A 19,682-nucleotide genomic window follows, 5' to 3' on the forward strand; every position below is an offset into this window, starting at 1 on the left:
GCCCGAGGCTGTCACAGCCTTTTCCCTTCCTGGGTACAGGCCTGGAACATGTGTCTGACTGGAAAAGGGGGAAGGCAGGAACAGTGGCCTTGTACTCTGTCCACGCCTGCACATTATGTCCTCACAACCCCCTTGCATGGCGGTGTTAGGACTGTCCTGCCTTCCATGTGACAGCTGAAGAAGTGGCAGCTGAGGCAGTGAAGAGTCTGGTCTGGTCACACTTGCAGGCTGGCAGGGGTGGCGGTGGGTTTGGAATACAGGCCTGCTGAACCCCTAGCTCGTTCTTTCTTTCTTTCTTTCTTTCTTTCTTTCTTTCTTTCTTTCTTTCCTTCCTTCCTTCCTTCCTTCCTTCCTTCCTTCCTTCCTTCCTTCCTTCCTTCCTTCCTTCCTTTCTGTCTTTCTTTCCTTTCTTTCTTCTCTGTCTTTCTTTCCTTTCTTTCTTTTCTTCTCCCCTCCCCCCCAATAGTTAATTGTTTATTCAAGGGCTCATACTGCAAGCATTAAACCAAGCATGGGCTTCGATTCTGTGAGCCCAAATTCACATATCTAGGAAGATAAAAGCCAGATATAATCCAAGTACCTGTATAAAAACTAGAGATTCACAGTTAATCCACATTTGGAATTTTTAAATTTCTATAGCCTACAACCCAGAAGTCACAGATCTCTTAGGTTCTTCTGGATGTCCCACAGGGTATCTGTACTTTTCTTGAGTTGAGCAACTTGGTCAGCCTTCAGCTTCTGCTTGATAACACTGGTTAACCCCTGAGCACTCAGGATACATGGAAGGCTCAAGAAGGCCTCATTCTCAGTGCTACGCATTCTCTTCACCATCATTGACATGGGATGAATCCCAGATAGATTTTCAGCATGGACTCGATGAGAGTAGCCACATTTATCCAATAGCCCAGCTGGTATATCCTTTTGGCTTGATGATTCCATAAGCACTTCTAGTCACCATATTACGTATGTCCTTCCAGTTTTCACTATTATCGTCTCTTCCCATTTCTGGATTCAGTTCCTAGAGAGAAACGCCTACCATCTTCACTCTACTCCATACAGCCTCACTTGAGATGCCACATCCTCCGAACTCAGCAACCACTGGGATGAATGCCAAGTTTTTCAACCATAAAATGGCGAAATCTAGCAGATTCCAGATTACGCTCATTTCCAATCACATGGTGCTCAGGTAATCTGGTTAGTTTCCAGGTAACATATGTGAGAATGTGAGAATCCGCTGGGTTGGGAATCGTAATTATGATGCAATTGGGACCATATTGGATGATCTGAAGAATAATGAATTTGAAGACGTTAACATTCCTCTGCACCAGATTGAGATGACTCTCTTCCTCTTGCTGGTGGACTCCTGCATTTTCCATCACAATTTTAGAATTACCAGTCACAGAGTAATCTTTATCTGCCACAGTTTTTGGCGTCTGAAGAAGTGAGCTCCCATGCCTGAGACGCCTCATTTCTTTTTTTTTTTTTTTTCTTTCTTTTCTTTTTTTTTTTTTACACACAGAGAGAGAGAGGCAGAGACACAGGCAGAGGGAGAAGCAGGCTCCATGCACCGGGAGCCCAATGTGGGTTTCGATCCCAGGTCTCCAGGATCGTGCCCTGGGCCAAAGGCAGGCGCCAAACCGCTGCGCCACCCAGATCTTCCAGAACATCCACAAGGGCAAGTTTGTTGCCAGAGAGTTTCCCAGAATGCTGATGGCACGTGCCATACCAGCTTATCCAACACCTGCTATGGTGATTTTATTGCTTGGGATCATCGCCTCTTCTACAACCAGGGCAATCAGTTTTTCCAGAAGAGTTGCCATCGCATACAAGAGAAGTCTCTGCAGATGGTTGTAGTAGCTGTGTAACTAAGGCAATGAATACCAGCTGTGTGCCCTGCCTCTGCTCCCTGCTCACCCCCATTCACACATACAAGTCCATGGTGGCGGGGGTGGGGTGGGGAGCTGGGCTTTCACTGGAGGTGCAATCTCCATAGATGTGCTGCATAGTGTAGCACATGAAGGCCACTGCCGCAGACTGCTTTGCCTCAGACCAGTTCACAGGTCAAAGGTCACACACACAGTGTGTGCATCCCTGAGTCACAGAGTCCAGCACTCCCAGGGAGCTCTGGGCCTTCCTGTCACCGGGGCTCACAATCTTCTCCTTATTCTGGTTCTTTCTGCTCCCCCTCCAAGGTGAGATCATGGTGAGATCATCCATCTGTGAGGAGTAGGAATAAAAATTAAAATACTAGCTATCACTTATTACTGAGTCAGGATCTTTACTGATAGGGCCTTATTTCCTCCTGAAAACCTTATAAGGACATAATATTTTTTTTCCTCATTTATAGATCAGGAAATTGGGGCTCAGAGTAATTTAATGACTTGCTGTAAGTCACAGAAACAGGTTCTGTTTGTGACACCCACAGTCACACTCCTCCCCTTCCCCAGCCCTCTTACTCATGAGCAGGGACAGATTTACTGAGAAACTCTTGAAGCTCTGCTCTGGGCTCCTTCACTCGCACCACCCTGTCCCATTGATTCATATGGTCAAGTATCTTTGTGCCATCTGCAAAAATAAGATATTTTAATACTTTGTCTACAGGAGATTCCCCCCTCCTTAGATTCCACAGAAGCTGGATCCACCCTGCTTGTAAATGCATATCTTGAATATCTTACCTAAAAATTTAACTCCCTGTTCTCTCCCCTTCCCTGCTCTATTTGTTCTCCTTAGCCCTGTCATTAACACACCACATACTTTATGTTTGCACCTTATTTATTGCACATTTCTTGTACCACTCACCATGTGTGTTTTTTTTTTTTTTAAGATTTTATTTATTTACTCATGACAGACCCAGAGAGAGGGGCAGAGACATAGACAGAAGGAGAAGCAGGCTCCTCATGGGGAGCCTGATGTGGGACTCAATCCCAGGACCCCAGGATCACAACTGAAGCCAAAGGCAGATGCTTAACCACTGAGCCACCCAAGTGCCTCGCTTACCCTGTGTTTTGAATAAATGAATGAACACAGCTCTTGTCCTTAAGCTTAAGAGTTCCCAAGCAAGATGACTTGCTCAAAGGCCCCCACTTACAAATCCGATCCCCTTTCTCTTGCTCTGAGCTGGGTTTGAACTTGGCCATGCCTAGGTTTCCTCTGGCTTCGACATTACAGTTTACTAACAGTCCAGACATCATCTTGCTGGTGTTTCATCTTTGACTCCTCTCTCTCAGTGAGTTGCCTTACCTCCCAAATCCTATTAACCACCTCCCAAAAGTCTCTCAAATGTAATCACCCAGTTTATCTCCACAGCCTATACCATCGATGGTATCTCTATCAGCTTCCTGACTGCTCCCTGCCCCCAGTCTGTTTCCCACACAGCTTCTAGAGGCTGACTCTCTTGCTGGAATTACCCCTTGAATTCTCATTTCTTAGAGATCGTATCTGAAAGCCTGACCCACAAGGCTCTCATTGGCTTTTTTTTTTTTTTTTTTTTTAGCAGTTTCTCAAACTTGTGTCTTTGCACATGCTCTACCCATTTCTGGTGCCAGAACCATCTTCCCCTCCTCCTTCTCTACCATCTCACTTAATTTTTACTCATCCATCTGGTCAAGGATCACTTCCTCAGGGCTAGCTTCCATGTCCACCCACATTGGGTCAGAGCCCTGTGAATTATTTTTACAGTTCCCTGTACCTCTGCCTAGGACATATTACACCTGCCATTAAATAACCAATTGTATAATCCAGGAGGCTTGACCTGGCGTTGTGTCCCCTCCCTCCTGCTTCCTCCCCAGTCAAAGACAGAATTTCCCAGAGGACATGGACCATGTCTGCCTTGCTCGCTGCTCTATCTTTGTTTTGTTTGTTTGTCTGAAGGCAGAAAGACATTCATTCCTTTCTCACTTAATCCTTGAACTGAGTGTTTCTCATCAGCTGACAGCAGTGTCCCATCTGGTCCTTTAGGGACCTGGATTCCCTCCATGCTGTGGTTCGGTCATCCCTAGGAGTTGCCATCTGCATAGTTGAAGCAGGTCATTGCTACCCCTGGGTTGGAGCCAGCAGGAAGATGGTGTGTATGGGTGTGTGTGTGTGTGTGTGTGTGTGAATTTTCTAGGTCTTAGAGTGGGCCAGTGATCTATTACTGAATAACGAGCTGTCCTGACATTTAGTGTTCTAAAGCATCAACTATTTCATTATCCTCACAGATTCTGTGGGGCTGTGAGGAATGCTGGAGAATTTGGACAGAACACCAGGAGGGGGTCTTATCTCCCTACTTTATAGTCTGGGGCCACAGCTAAGACTCAAATGACTGAATGTGACTCAACTGGCTGGGAATTAAATGATCTAGAGGCATCTTTACTTACTCAGTGCTTGATTGAAAGACTAGGCTCAGCTAGGCCTATACCAGGGCACCAACAGGTGGCCTCTCCAGTTCAGTGGCCTCAGGAAAGTTAGACTGCCTTATAGATGCTCAGGGCTCTAAGAGCAAGAGTTCTTGGAGAATAAGATAGAAACCTCTATGCCCCAGTCTTAGAAGTCACATTGGAGTTGAAGACTGCCCAGGTTCATTCAAGTGGAGGGGTCATAGATGCCTCCACCTTAAGATGCTTGCCATCCACAGGAAGAGGGTTGAAGAATTGGTGTCATATTTGAAAGCCATTATAGGGACACATGCCTGCTTTGCTTATGTTCCCCTGCTGAGGATGTAGTTTTATGGCTCCAGGTAAATTCACAAAGCTGGGGACACTGTTCCTAGTTAGGCAGCCACAAGCCTGGCATCAACTCTGTTATAATGGAAGAGGGAGAATGGGTTTGAGTGAATTTTTTGCAGTCTGCCGCAGCTACTCCTCTGGCCACCAGATACCCAGTGTACCCCCTCTTCCTACGTGTGCAATATATTTCTCCTCAGAGGGAGAAAAAAAAATTCCATTGGTTGGCTATTTGTTGAATGACTGATTGGATGTTTGTGGAGCATCTGTGTTCAGCCCATACACTATAAAGGTAGCGTGGGCAGAGATAGTGTTCCATTTCTTAACCTAGAGCCTCGAGGTGGGCTAGTTCTAAGTGGGGAGGCAAAATCAGGTAGCAGTAGTCTGTAAGGAGTGGAGAGAAATCTGCTTTTCTCTTTATCTTGGTATTTAGTTCCATCTATTTACAGAGTAGGAAAAACAATAATTGCTAATTGAAAAGAATGTCTATCTCACTGTTCATCTAAAATTAATTCCAGATGGATCAAAGATTCAAAACTGTAAGAATAAACCCATAAAATGCTAGGGGAAAGACAATAGCAGACAGTTCACAGAAGAAGATAAATAAAAGACTGACAGTGGTATGGAAAGACACGGTCTTGATGATGTGGAGAGACAGGACTCTCATACATTATTGATTGGTGTTTAAATGAATCATTTTTATTGGGGGGGATTGGTAATATCTTTTAAGATGTCAAATGCTCAGTATCCTTTTATCCAGAAACTGTACCTCTAGGTATTTACAGATATACAATATTCCCACAAGTGAGTAAAACTATATGTCAAGGATGTTCAGTGCAGGCTTGTTTAGAAGAGCTAAATGCTGGAAACCACCTAAATGCCCCTCCATGGGAAACTACTAAATAAAGTAGAATCCCACGCAGCTGTTAGAAAGAATATGGTGGATTTATCAGTATTCACACGGAAGAGGGTCCAAGGAGCTACAGTAACCAGAAACAAAAGGCAAATTGGAGAACACAGTACATAGTTTTCTCTGTCAAGAAAGAAAACAAGCAAATATAATTCGCCATGTGTTTTAAAATACCTGGAAAGAGTCATAGAAAGTTTTAACAATGAGCACTTCAGGGGGAGTGAGTTTAAGGTTGTGGGGAGTAGGATTCTTGCTTTTTGCTTTATGTCCTTCTCTACTGTATGGATTGTTTTCATTATAAAACGTGTATCCCATGTATCACTTTTTAAAAAGATTTATTTATTTATTTATCTATTTATGTATTTATTTATGAGAGAGAGTGAGTGAGGGAGAAAGAGAACACGAGCAGGGGGAGGAGCAGAGGGAGAAGCAGACTCCCTGTGGAGCAGGGAGCCCGGTGCAGGGCTGATCCTGGGCCTCCAGGATCATGACCCGAGCCGAAGGCAGATGCTTAACCGACTGAGCCACCCAGGTGTCCTACATGTATCACTTTAGTAAGAGAATCAAATTCAGAGTGATGATTATTCCTAAGGAAGAAGGGAAGGGAATGGAAGAGAGGCCACAGGCCCTTTAACTGTATGCATAACACTAGGTTTCTTAAAGAAATTGAAATGGTTAAGAAATGGTAAATTTTGTTAGTTACATCTTACCACCACCACCACCACCACCACCACCACCACCACCACCATCAGCACAATGAAACCAAATTGGCAATATGTTAAGAATTCACAAAGCTGGTAGGTGGATAGCAGGGTGTTCATTATATGATTTCCTATGTGTTTCTAAATTTTTTGGAACGTTTCACAACTTAAAAAAAAGTTTTTAAAAAAGTATACATTCAACACAACAATATGAAATAAATGGAAAAGAAGCCAGGAACATGAAGAGAAAGGAAAATAGGGCAGTGAAATAAAGTTTACAGCCCAGGCTTTCTACAAGCGACTTGGTAAATTCCATCACAGTCTCATAGGAAGGAGATACGGAAACGTAATGTTTCCCATTTGGACTCTCGGGTGCTCCCGAGTTGTAAGAAACAGCAGGGAAGGCGTGACTTAGGGAAGGGAGAGTGCCCATCAGGCTCTGAAGCTGGAGTTCCACGCTGGAGCCCGGCTGGGTGGGCAATCAGGAGGTTCCCGCCGGTCTGGGTGCCAGCAGGCGAGTCCCCAGCAGTGCAGGGGTTTGGGGGTGCTGGTGGTGGTCTGGGGCTCACCCTCAGTGCAGCCAGGGCCTCCCAGGGCAGAGGAGCTGGAGGAGGACATGCGTGGGTGCCAGGAAGCACTGTGCTCTTCTCAGGCCTCCAAGTGACCCCTTTGCCTCTGCTTGCTCCTGTCATGCACCAAGTCATCATCTGTCAACCTGGGGAACAGAAGGGGCAGGCCTGCCTCCTTTCACCTGGGGACTGCTTTTGAGGGAGACTGAGCAACACCTCCTGCTCCTCCTGGGATGGACCTCCCTAGGCCTTCCTGCCCTCCCCTTGGGTCCCTTGCCACCCGGTGGGGCCTTAATCTGCTGTACCTGCAGTTCTTCGATCCACTTTGGTTTCCTTTCATCTGAAAAAACCTGACCGCAGTGGTATTGCAGATCTGATGCTGTTGCTTTCAAAACCCTCTTCCTGTGAACCTGAGATGTGGGTGATAAAGCATTAAAAGGCAGAGGCCTGTGGCTCTCACCAAGGGCCTTTGTTCTGGGCATTGATGTCATGTCACCGGTAGGCTGAGGTGGGCCCCAGAATCTGTCCCCAAGGCTCGGAGGCCTGTCCCAGGCAGGGCTACCCTGTTTGCTGCTGGGGTCTCACCTAAGTGACATATGTGTGGGGGCGCATGGGAGGATTTCTACCCTGGGGAGGTGGCCTAGGGCTGCCAAGTGTCTTTGCAGCAGGGCCCGGGATTCTAGGCAGTGCTGGGGCCTTAGGGCCGCTTTCACTGCTCCACCCACCTCAGACACCCAGGTGCAGACCCTGGGCTGCAGGCAGGCCCTGTGCTGCTTCTCTCTGGAGGGGCTAACATGCAGGGCACTACCCTCCTGGTGGTGCCTGTGTGTGTGTGTACATGTGTGCATGTGTGTGTGTATGTGCACCCCTCAGGCCCCTGCAGGGAGACAGAGAGCTTCTGGGTTCCAACCCTGGCACGTACTGGACCTGCTGAGCAAGCTTCTCATCCAGTGTATTGTTTGATGTCCGGGGTTTCTGGACTGGTGTCTGTCTGGCTTCTCAGTGGCCCCGATTTTGTGTTCTTGTTGCTGAACTCTTAGGAACCAAGGCCAGCAGCCAGCCAATGGGTGCAGGGCTCCAAGCTGGAATTCTTGAACACATCTTCACATTTCAAACTCAGAACTGAATATAAGCATGCTCAGCATCCCCTTTTTATGGAGGGGGAAACTGAGGCCCAAGAAGTTCAAAGAGCTTGTACAGAGTTCCCGGCTGGTAAAGGATGGGGTTGGGATTGAGTTTCTTCTCACTTCCAGTCTGTTCCCCAACTTCTCTTCCCTGCTCTGTGCACTGAGGTGGGCCTGTGGGGATTGCATGGGGCTGGGGGTGGGTGGGGGACAGGGGTAGGTGCCCTCACTCTGCACCCTGATCAGGGAGGAGCACTGACAGCATGTGGGAGGCAGAGAGGAACAAGAGTGCACAGTGATTAGTCCCCCTACCCCCCCAAACCTGCCTTGGGGTGGCCGTGATCTGGCTGAGTTGTGGCCACGGCTCCCATCAGGGGTCCGCTCTTCCCAGAGGGGTTCTAGTCACCCCCTCCACCTCTCACCCCATCCGGCACAGCAGTGCACAGTGCACAGACTGCTGCTATTGGTCCAGCTTCTGGCCCTTGAAAATAGTCCCTTTATTGCATGCCCCTCGGATGGCCCGATCTCAGTGTGCCATCTGCGTCCTGCTGGGACCTTGCCTGAGCCACATCATGCTGCCCACTCACTGGCAGGACCCTGGGTCTGCTGAACCATCGCACACTGCAGCTGGGCTCATGCAGGGCCCGCTTTCTCATTCTTGTGCTTTCCTCTGGCTCTGCTCCTACCCTCACTGCTCCTCATCTGCCTGCTTTGCTTCCCACTCCCACCTGCAGTTCTTCCCCTGCCAGATGTCCAGGCATGATTAGGGGATAAGAGTCACGGCTAAGCCACCCCTACCTCTGCCCATCCACCCGTGATGCATTCAGGAAGCACGCTCCAGAATCACGAGCGTCACGGGCCAGTCATAAAGCCCTGGGTCCTTGGGACAAGATGTCTTGGAAGCCAATGCACAGAAACAGGATGATTTCACATTGCTGGGAGAGCCTTCTTCCCTGGGGACCCATGACCAGGAAAGCTTACCCAGTCACCCGCCCACTCACTTGCTCTCCATGCAGAAGGGTTGACTCCCCACCAGGCCTACCCCCAAGGGACCTACATGCTACTTCCTCAAGGACACTGTCCCTGGCCTTGAACTGAGGCTGGCTGCCCTACTACGTGCTCCCAGTTCATCCCATTCCTCCTTGTTCTGAAACCCTCATCACACTGATAGCACTTGTCATCCTTTATGTCCCTCATTGTAGCTTCTGCTCCCCAAAAGCAGATCCTCTATCTGTGCTGCTCCCTGCTATATCACCCACGCCTGGCACAGTGCTGGGCACATGGTGGGAGTACAACAAATTGTTGAATTGAAATGAAAAAATGGTCACTGAATCAAAGCCGTGTAGATTACTCCTCTCCTATCTAGGCAGCCACGCAGAGAACAACGGCCAGCACTGCAGGCGGAGTCCTGGAGAGAATGTCAGCCTGCAGTCTGCAGGCTGGGGCTGGTCCCTGCTGTGGCTTATAGTTATCATATGGCTGATCAGCCTCTGAGCTTTAGATCCTCATCTGTAAGATGGAGATAATACTTATATTCACTTTTGCTCGCTTCATCATAAATTATCATAAACTTAGCAACTTAGAACAATGCATACTGGTAATCCACAGTGTCAGTGGGTCAGGAGTCTGGGGGCAGCCTAATGGGGTCCTCTGCGAGGCCAAAGTGTCAAGGTTGTTAGCCAGGGCTGGGTTCTCATCTGGACCCTCTGGTGGGGATGCATCTGCTGGCGGGTTCACACAGGCTGCTGACACAAGTCATCTCCTTGTGGTGGTGGGTCTGAAATCTTTTTGTTGGCGGCAGGCTGGAGGCTGCCCTTGCTCCTAGAGGCTACCCACAGCTCCTGGCCAGGAGCCCTCTCCAGAGGCTCTCTCAGAACTTGGCAGCTTTCTTCTTTAATATCAGCAAGAGAGGAAGTCTGTACCAATCTGCAAGAACAACCGAGTCTTTTCTAATGTAAGGTAATCATGGGAGGGATATCCCACTGCCTCTGCCAGTATTGCTTGGATGTTGGCATATTGGTTATTATCTTGGTTAGAAACAAGTCACAGATCCTGCCCACACTCAAGTGGAGGAGATTACACAAAGGCATGAACACGAGGATATAGGGATCATACCGGTCACTTTAGACTTTGTCTCCTATAATACTATTCCCTCTCTCAAAGAATTCTTGAGAGAATGAAGGAAAATAATATACGAGAGCACTTCACACAGTGTCTGGCACTTGGTAAGAACTGAGAACATGTCACAACAGGTGGCTGGCAGCAGCTGTCTTTTCTTTGGCCCACTTTGAAATAGGACGTGTTGGCCCAGGGTTGGTCCACAGGTCCCACCATTCCTTACTGCCTTCCACCAGCTTGCTTCAGCCACTGACGCTGTCTAGATCTTGAAGGCAGTTGAATTTGTCACATAGTATTAACTAATGTGATCAAATAGGTATTCTTGGCAATTGTGGTTAAAAATTCTTGGCAGATAGGGCCTGTGTCTTACTAATTTTTCTAGCCTCTGGTGGGCCTAGGATATTGACTTTCGCTTGGAAACTCCACTTATGTGAGCCACAGCACCAAGCAGAATGATCTGAGTCAGAGCTATAGCCCTAGGGAACATGTGGTGGTTGGTGGGGAAGGAGAAAGCAGGTGCAGGTTGGATGGACAAGTCAGGGAGGAGCAGGACCAATGTCATGTTCGGCCTAGGGAAGCCCTGTAGCCCTTGTCACCATGTCTGCCCACCTCACTCCACTCCCAGATTTCTTCCCTTCCTACTGTTCAGTCCCCTGCCTTCACCCCCAGGTTTCAGCAGGGTCTCCATGGGACCTGGGTATGGTGGGCCCTGCCTGTGCTGATGAGGGAAGAAAAGACAGATTCCTTCGTAAACAGACCGTCTGAGCTGGGGAAAGGTCTTGGCCCCTGGGAAGGAGTTGACAACTGTCTTCAGGTTCCTGGATGAGGAGTCATGTTTGTTGAACACAGACTCATGCCTCTGACTCTACACTTCACATTTTTCCTCTGTTGTCTCAGTCTTCAAGGAGGATGAACCAAAGCTCAGAGAGGGAAAGTGGCTTTCCCTGGTCACACAGCTACTGGAACCTAAGTGTCCTGAACTGCTGGTCCAAAGTCTTCTCTCTACAACTCCCCTCGCACCCGGGTCTGTGGGCTCACTGGTGCTGGGGGTGGGGAGCACACTTTTCCTGCCCCTAACCCAGGCCTCCATGCAGGATGCTCTGATGCCCCAGCTCCTCATTTCTTCTTTCCCTCTGCCCCCGCTTCCAGCACTTTCTCCCCTGTGGGTGCTCCTTCAGTGGAGTATATATCACATCACTCATCCTCAGCCTGGCCCATACTAGCAGTGGTGAATGATCTGGCCCCTAAGCACAGTGATTCCCTCCACAGCAGCCACAGAGGCTGTATGAGGCGTGCACATCTGGGCCGCTATTGCCTGAGTCTAATCTGCAGAAGAGAAACCAGAGTGATCACGTCTTTCATTTCTGGACAAAGCCACAGCCCTGGGAGCTGGAGTCACTTCAGAGAGGCAGAGAACACGCCTCAGCTGTGGGAGGGGTAGTGGTGAGGAGGGTCCTACCTTGGTGGGGTCACCTGTCCTGGGGTAGGTGGGTCCCTTTAAGGCAAGTCAGACAAGAAGATCACCCACCCTCTGCAGGTAGCGGAGTGGAGGCAGTCATCCAGGAGCCGGGAATCTAACAGATGCTTAAAGTCAGAAACATGTGAAACATGCAGGATGCCTTTGTTACTCACTGCGCTTTCCCTGAAAGGGTCAGTGGTAAACCCTTTAAAAGGCATGTGCTTGTCTTCAGGGTGGGAAGAGAAGGGGAGCTGGGGGCCTGTGTTCCCTCTGCACCAGGATTAGGTATGGGGAGGGTGAGAGCAGATGGCCAGGGCCGACAGAAGCTGGCTGTGTCCCTGGAGGGGTGGGAGGCAGCCTGGCCCCCAGCCAGGCCTGGGCTGAGACTCTGTCAGCGTCGGGAGCCAGCTGCTACGAGGGCTCTGATGGGCTGGCATCGCCCTGAAGCCCAGCCTGACTTCCAAGAAACCACTCTCAAAGCGGTCAGTGACCCGGGGGAAGAGGCTTCTGCGGCCTAGTTCCACTTCCTTTCATAAGTGGGAGTCCGTTCGGGCTCCTCAGGGGCTGAAGCTAGAAAAGGGGAAAGTGCACAATGGATAGACACTCACGTCTCTCTCTTACGTGCCGCGGACCTGGGGCTGCAGACCCCTGACCTCCTTGGGCCCGTGGCACAGAACACACACGCGGTCCTGAGGAATCACACGAAGCCCATCCCCGGCCTTGCATACCGTGACAGTCAGCAGTACGCAGCCATGCGGAATCACATGTAACCACAGGCCAGCATGCATCCATAGGCCACGACATACAGCCACACGGGCTCCCACACACGGCACACAGTGAGCCTTATCCACACACGTGCACGCTCACCCATTCATCTGCATTAATCGCACCGGGCCAAACACAGTTACACCCGGGGATTCTAAAACCCATGCAGTCACACACAGACTCACACCACTCTACACAACTACCGTACATTCGACCCTGGGCCTCGGCACGTGAAAACCCAGGCCATCGGCGATTGCGAGACACGTCTGATGGCAGGCCGTGTGGAAGGCCAACCGCAGGGCGAGCTGTGGAGGCTGCTTCAACCCAAGCAGCGGGGGAGGGGGCGGGTAAAGCATGTTCTGGGAAACGGGATTAATGAAGGCCTGGCTGTGACTCAGGCAGGGACAGAGGAGCCACTTGGGCCCTCAGACCGTCCGCTTCCTGGTCATCATCCCGGCTGAGCGGCGGAGACTCAGAAGCATTCCTGGGTCCTGATGCGGCTGCCCCCTCCTCTCACCGGGCACGGGGGCCCAGTGAGTCAGCAGGACGGGCTCTGGGAATGCGGGTGGGTGACCCTCGGGCCTGTAAGCTGCTGGGGAGGAGCAGCTGCCCCTGGAGCTCTGGCGCCCAGCAGGGAGGCCCGCAGGGAGGCCCGCAGACCGGGCCTGGGTGCAGATGGCCGTTTCTCAGCCGACCCTGTGCGCAGGGAAGCGGAGGTGAGGGCCCAGGTGCTTCTGCAGGCCGCACCTGGGCTGCCCTTACCTGCTGAGGTCCCGGGAGGCTTGGCCCTAGGCTGGCACCACGCCCGGCTCTCCACCGTCGCCGATCCGCGGGGCATTCTCGGGGCACCCATTGCACCCAGATGCATGATCTGTGCCGTCCCAAGGTCACATAGAAGATGATTCCAGAGCCCTGCGGACACACAGGAACAGATGTACCGTGCTACTGTGGAAACTACTGAGGCTAACTGCTGGGGAGCATTCGGACTCCAGCCTCTGCTGGGGCACAGGGGGGCAGCCAAGATGCCTGCTGCCGGTGGTGCCAGTCCCTGGGGGGGGGGGGGGTCTGACCTCTGACCTCTCCTGAATGGGCAGCAGCACAGTCAGGGAAAGCGCAGGTGGGCATGACTCTTAGTAATGAGCCATTTTGCTTTTTCCAATAGAGTCAGGGAATTACTTTTTCAGATCTCAAGAAGAAAATTTTGAATGCCATGTCTGAAGGAAATCTTTTTTTTTTTTAATTTTATTTATTTATTCATGAGAGACACAGAAAGAGGCAGAGACTCAGGCAGAGGGAGAAGCAGGCTCCCTGCAGGAAGTCTGACATAGGACTCAATCCCAGGACCCCAGGATCACACCCTGAGCCAAAGGCAGATGCTCAACCACTGAGCCACCCAGGCGCCCCTGAAAGGAATCTTCCTAAAATGACCTCCTGCAGCTTGGCAGATTCCTCACAAGTGCTCTTCTTGCTGCCTCAGGGTTATTATTTTTTTTAATGCTTTTTTTTAATGCCTTTTTTTTTTTTTAAGAGAGAGAGAGAGAGAGAAAGCACAACTTGAGGTGGGGGCAGAGGGAGAGAGAGAATCCCAAGCAGGCTCCACACCCAGCGTTGCCTCAGAGTTATTATTACAAACTTCCATTATTGCTATACCAGAAATGATGGTCCTTTCTTGAGCTCAGAGTAGGTGGTCAGTAAATACTTGTGAAGGAACACACACCGAGGAGCCCAGACTTCTGGACTGAAAGACTGCAAAGCAGGTGGTGAGAGTACAGAATGCTCCCTGGTATGGGGTCTGGGGTGCAGTGGTCTTTCTCTTACTCTCTAAACTCTTCTCAAGAGAAGCATCCTTCCCTTCCCTTCCTTTCCCTTCTCTTCCCTTCCCTTTCCTTCCTTTGGAAGGAGAATCAGGTTTCTTAATTTGTTCATTTCTTGCATTTGAAGGATTACTCAAGGACGTCCTTTGTCATCGTCCTTAATCACCACACAACTGCAACTGGCCACATTGTGGGGTTTTCTCTTTGTCAGTTTTACAGAGGCCCACTCATTCCCCTAGTTTCTTGTCATCAATCTTAATTAGGTTGATTTGGTGTTCAGCACAAAGAGCGTCCACCAACTGGACATACAGGCTTATCTCAGTTGGACCCTCCTTCTTTCTTCTTTGCTGCAGAGGCTCACCTGCTTCCCCTCCTCTGGGCACCGCACACCATCTTCCCAATGTTGTCTGAAGACTGTCCCGGTCTTGCTTCTTCTCTCTTTCTGGAGTGACCCTGAACTTGAAGACAAACACCAACCACTTTCCTGCTAACCTATCTAATCACCCCATGGAAACAGATGTTAGCAAAAATCAAACCACAGGACAGTGAAAGAGGGTCTAGAATCTCACCAAGTTCTTAACATCTAAATTGGCTATCTCTTTGTAAAAACGAAATTCACCCCTGCCTCACATGTATAATATAATAAATTCCAGATAAATAAAATACATAAATAGAAAAAGAAACCACAGAGGTCATGAAAGAAAACATGGGTGACCATTGTTTTGTTATTTTAAAGTGACTAAGACCTTTCTAAGCAGAAAACCGAAAAAGCCTGATACATTTAATGACATAAAATTTGTCAAGTTCTCTCAACAAAAGCTGTATACACAAAGTCAAAACACAAAGGACAAGCTGCAGAAAATATTTCCAGCAGTAAAACAAAGAGTTTGTATCCCTAATCTACAAAGAGCTTGCACAAGTCAGTAACAGAAAGATAAATAACTCAATAGAGAGAGAGGAAAAAAAAGCAAAGACCACAAGCGGGTAATCCACAGCAGAGGAATTATGATTAATTAATAAGTGGGTGAAAAGATGTTCACCCTACCTTAGGGTTTTCAAAATCAAATTAAGTCTATCAGTATGACTTGATGGGATGAGCACTGGGTGTTATACTATATGCTGGCAAACTGAACCTAAATAAAAACAAACACAAAATCTATCAGGATGGCAAAGCATTAGAGAGATAGATATTTAGTGCTGAGAAGATGTGGGTTAATGGACCTTTTCACAGATCATATTGTTGGAAGGAGAAATTGGTGGGGAAAGAAAACACAAAAACTTTTTTTGGAGGGCAATTGAGCAATATCTATTTCAGTCTGAATTTGCAAGACCTTTAACCCAGCAGTTCCACTCCCAGGAACTTATTCTAGAATAGCGGTATACATTCACATCAGGACATTCATGGTGCGTCTTAAGGGAGTATCCTCCTCCTACACTCGAGTGTTCAGTGTTCGGCTCTACCCGCTTGGACTCTACAGGCCTCAGGGGTGTGGGGGTTTGCACAGCCCGGAAACTCGCTTGTTTTTCTCTAAGCAGGGCTGCTCGGCCCATCCACCTTTAGGGGATCTCATGAACCCCTCTGTCACCTCCTGACCTTTCCACTCCTCCCTATTTCCCATTTTCCAACCTCCTAATTTTTAAAAAAGATTGTATTTATTCATGAGAGACACAGAGGGAGAGGCAGAGACACAGGCAGAGGGAGAAGCAGGGTCCCTATGGGGAGCCCGATGCAGGGAGTCCTGGGAACCCGGGATCCTGACCTGAGCGGAAGGCAGGCGTTCAACCACTGAGCTCCCCAGGTGCCCCCCAACCTCCTAATTTTTATTAGAAAATCCCTCTGAGGACTTCCGGTGCCACGCGCATCCCTAACCCCAGAGCTGGAGCACGCGCCCTGGACTGTAAGCCCGCCCACCTGCTCAACAGCGATTGGCCAGTGGTGGCACGTGCCTCACGCTGGTCCAATCAGGAAGTGTCTCGCGCGGGGGTGGGGGCAGGGGCAGAGGCTGAGGTCGGCGGGCGCAGCAGCCGGGTGACTGGGCCCTGGAAGTGCCCTGGCTCATTTACCACAGGGAGGGAAGTGAGTCTGTGGGCGAAGCTAGGCCGCAGGGCCAAACTGAGCCAAGAAAATCACAGAAAAATGAAACCAAGAGCCTGATGACATTGCGAACCTCCGGATGAAACCGCACCTGAATTCCGCGCTGCCGCCGGCGGCCTTCCCGACTCGGGCGGCCTTCCCCAGGCGGGCGGCCTTCCCGAGGCGGGCGGCTTCCCGAGGCGGGCGGCTTCCCCAGGCGGGCGGCCTTCCCGACGCGGGCGGCTTCCCCAGGCAGGCGGGGCGGCCTTCCCGAGGCGGGCGGCTTCCCCAGGCAGGCGGCCTTCCCGACGCGGGCGGCCTTACTGAGGCGGGCGGCCCGTCCTCTCGCCTGCGTCGGCCCGGGCGGAGGTGCCGGGCGCCCTCGCGGAAGCCCCTCCACACGCACGGAGCCCCCTTCCCCGACAGGCCTGTTCCCCGACCCTGTGAGGCTCCGCCGTGGAAAACAGAGGCCTATTAATTCTTCCTGGGAGCTTGGGAACCCTGACGTCCTTCACCGGAGGCTGGCCGGCCGGCCTTGCGGGGAGGCTGGAGTCGTGTGGAGAAAGACAAACGCCTCCCCATCTTTGGAGCCTCTCACAGCAACGGGAGCCAACCGCGTACCAGTGATTCCGAACTCACCGCGTGGGTCCAGCTGAAAATCTAGGAACAATCCGATGCCCTCTGGTCCGCCTCGGCCTTCGGGAAGGTGGGGGAACCGCTACCCGAACCGCCCTGGAAGGCAACCACAGTATGTTATTTATGGAAAAAGCCAGGTTGATGAACAATATATATAGTATAAATTCATTTCCATTCGTTAAAGCTATATGTATATCTGGTACTATCTGAATAGGAAAAGGTCTAGAAGGAAGATCTCTTAATACAACAATTTCTTTTACATTATCTCTGAGGGCTAGGATTCTGAAGGATTGGTATTTTCTATTTTTTCTCCATTCATTATTGAAATTTTATGGTGTTATTTTAAAATATATACTCTTTAACTTCTGACAGTCCTGGGCCCTGGAGTGTAGCTCCCTATGTCCTTTTGTGGCGGTAACTGGAGGTCTGAAGGGAGCTGTCATTGCTTCAGTAAGCAGTCCCACATCCTTGCAGCCAGAAGCCCCAGGCCTGGCCTATTTGCAGGTCTTACAGGTCTCGTCCCAGATGGGCAGGGCCTCAGGGTCAGAGCCATGTGGGCAGTTGTCCCTACCCAGGTGTGTGGTCCCAGGTAGAAGGTGATGGTGCAGGATGCCAGGAGGCTTAGTGGTGACCTGCTGTCTGGTTCTGTTGGGGGAAGTCATGGTTTGGATGGCATTGGCTGAATAAGGATCACCAAAAGAGATCAGATTCTAATTCCTTGGAATCTATAAATGTTACTGTATATGGAAAACAGGTCTTAGCAGATATAAGACTAAGTCAAGAATCTTGAGATAGGAAGATGCTTTTGGATTATCCAGGTGGGCCCTCTGTGCAATCACAAGTGCCCTCATAAGAGAGAGGAAGAGGTGTCAAGAGACTTGACACAGAAAAGAAGGCAGTGTGACCAGAGAAGCAGAGAGTAGAGTGACAAGGCCACAAGCCAAGGAATGCCAGCAGCCAGCGGCAGCCACAAAGGAACGGATCGTCCCCTGAAGCTTCTGGAGACAGCACAGCCCTCCTGACGACACCTTGATTTGAGCCCAGTCATACTGATTTTGGACTTCTGGCCTCCAGTACTGTGAAAGAATACATTTCTGTTAAGCCAGCAGTTTCACAATAATTTGTTACATCAGCCGTAGTAAACTAATATGGTTTTAGAAAGCAAAGCATGCGAGCTGTGTAAAATGCTCTTTCCTGATTTGCCTTCCCCAGGACACACTGCTCAGGCCAAGAAGAAAGAGAGGCTGCTTCTCAGGCACCCCAGAGAGGGCTTCCAAGACATCTAATGAGCTCCTGCACTTGTGAGCAGGGTGGCAGGGGGCCGGGGAGCCCACCCCTGGCTCTGTACCGCCCTCAGCTCCCATGAGAGAGCAGAGGGGTTGCCTGGCAACCAACCCCAGAGGCATGGCAGGCTCCCCACTGTGCCCTGGTTTCTCCTCAGGGTGGGCACACGCGGGCTGTTAGAGTACAGGCACTATTAAAAAAATAACGCCCGGCCAACCCTCTGCTCGAAATAACTTCCATGTTCTAAAAATGGAATTGTGCCGGTCATCACATTTCTCACTCTTAGAGTAGTAACATTTCTCACCTCCTCGTGCTCTGTAGGTGTGTGACTGGCCAGAAAGGGAACTACCATTAATGGCAGTTTCCACCTGACGTAATCCCCTTGGTGAGCCGAGCTTGCACGGAAGGCGGAAGGTGACAGTCCCTTGCATAACAGGCCGCCTCCTCGCCTCCTACGGAACCTCCCCTAGGGCTTGGGCTTTTGCGTGCTCTGATATCCATAGTGTCTCTTGGCTCAGAAAATAATAAGAACAATAATAGTACAGCTGACCCTCGAACAACAAATTTGAACTGCATGGGTCCACCTACATGCGGATTTTTGGGAAAAAATGCAGCACAGAATCATAAACGTATTTTTTCCCTTGTGATTTTTCCTAAGAACGTTTTCTTTTTGCTAGCTTACTTTGTTTTATTCTGAGGATGCGGTATAGAATACACAAAGCATACAAAATGTGTTAGTCGACTGTGTTATCAGTAAGGCTTCTGGTCAATAGGAAGCTGTTTGTAGTTAAGTTTTTGGGGGAGTCAGAAGTTGTACATGGATTTTTTACTGCACTGGAGGTCAGCACCCCTGGCCCCACATTGTTCAAGTGTCAACTGTAATATTAAACCACTTATGTAGTTCTCACGATGTGTCAGGCACTGTCCTGAACACCCTACTTGAATTAACTCATATACTTCCAAGGACTTATCCTATGGGGCAGGTACTGTATTATTCTCATTTTGTAGATGAGAGGTTTAAAGCTTGCCCAAAGTCACACAGCTAATGGGTGGCAGAGCTGGGGTTTGAACCCCTGTGGAAGGGCTGCAGGGTGTAAGGGCTCTTACCTCCCACAGTGTGTGTTAGCTGGCTGGAGTGGGGTGGCTCCAGGGAGCGGGCTGGTGGCTGAGATCTTTCCTCCGTGCAAAGCGAGCTGTCTGGGGCAGGGACCGAGGCTGGTACTGGGGCCTCCCCAGCAGGGGAGCCATGGGCTCTCTCCAGGTTGGGGCTGCGGTGGCCTAGAGAGGCTTTCCCCCCAGCCAACGCTCCCCTCCTGCCGTCCACCTTGTCTTCCTGCTGCAGCCTTTGCAAAGGTGTGATGGTGAGCAGGGTGGGGAGTGATCCTGTCCCTTCTGGGCACAGGCCTCTGGTGGGTGCCCAGGAGAAGCCAGTGTAAGGTCTCTAGGTCAGGGCATGGGGCAAACCTGGCTTCCTCCTGCTCATGCTTACCTGACAGGTGGGTGGGTAAAAACACTGGGTGCTTTG

At 50.1% G+C, this 19,682-nt stretch overlaps 2 long non-coding RNA genes across 6 annotated transcripts in view; one reads left to right on the top strand and one right to left on the bottom strand.

The window, feature by feature from the left end:
- Positions 1 to 389: 389 nt before the first annotated feature.
- Positions 390 to 16,043, bottom strand: LOC140638132 (uncharacterized). 4 transcript variants are annotated; one of them, XR_012035316.1, is made up of 9 exons: positions 15,924 to 16,043; positions 15,209 to 15,296; positions 14,525 to 14,621; positions 13,112 to 13,261; positions 7,806 to 9,933; positions 7,189 to 7,293; positions 6,884 to 7,029; positions 2,457 to 2,565; positions 390 to 2,217 (listed from the first exon to the last, which is right to left on the bottom strand). It is a non-coding gene; the product is annotated as an uncharacterized lncRNA (long non-coding RNA). The 4 variants fall into 4 exon arrangements; XR_012035317.1 differs by lacking the exon at positions 15,209 to 15,296 and having other exon boundaries at positions 15,924 to 16,015; XR_012035318.1 differs by lacking the exons at positions 390 to 2,217; positions 2,457 to 2,565 and adding an exon at positions 4,670 to 4,778.
- Positions 16,044 to 16,493: 450 nt separating this feature from the next.
- The window catches only part of LOC140638131 (uncharacterized), a 39,020-nt gene continuing 35,831 nt past the window's right edge, over positions 16,494 to 19,682 (top strand). Inside the window, exon 1 of one of the 2 annotated variants that reach the window (XR_012035315.1) lies at positions 16,494 to 19,140. This is a non-coding gene — a long non-coding RNA (uncharacterized lncRNA). The remainder of the gene's footprint in view (positions 19,141 to 19,682) is intronic. The other variant, XR_012035314.1, reaches the window with a different exon arrangement.

Source organism: Canis lupus, chromosome 8 (assembly GCF_048164855.1).
Source record: "Canis lupus baileyi chromosome 8, mCanLup2.hap1, whole genome shotgun sequence".
NCBI classification, from domain to species: domain Eukaryota; kingdom Metazoa; phylum Chordata; class Mammalia; order Carnivora; family Canidae; genus Canis; species Canis lupus.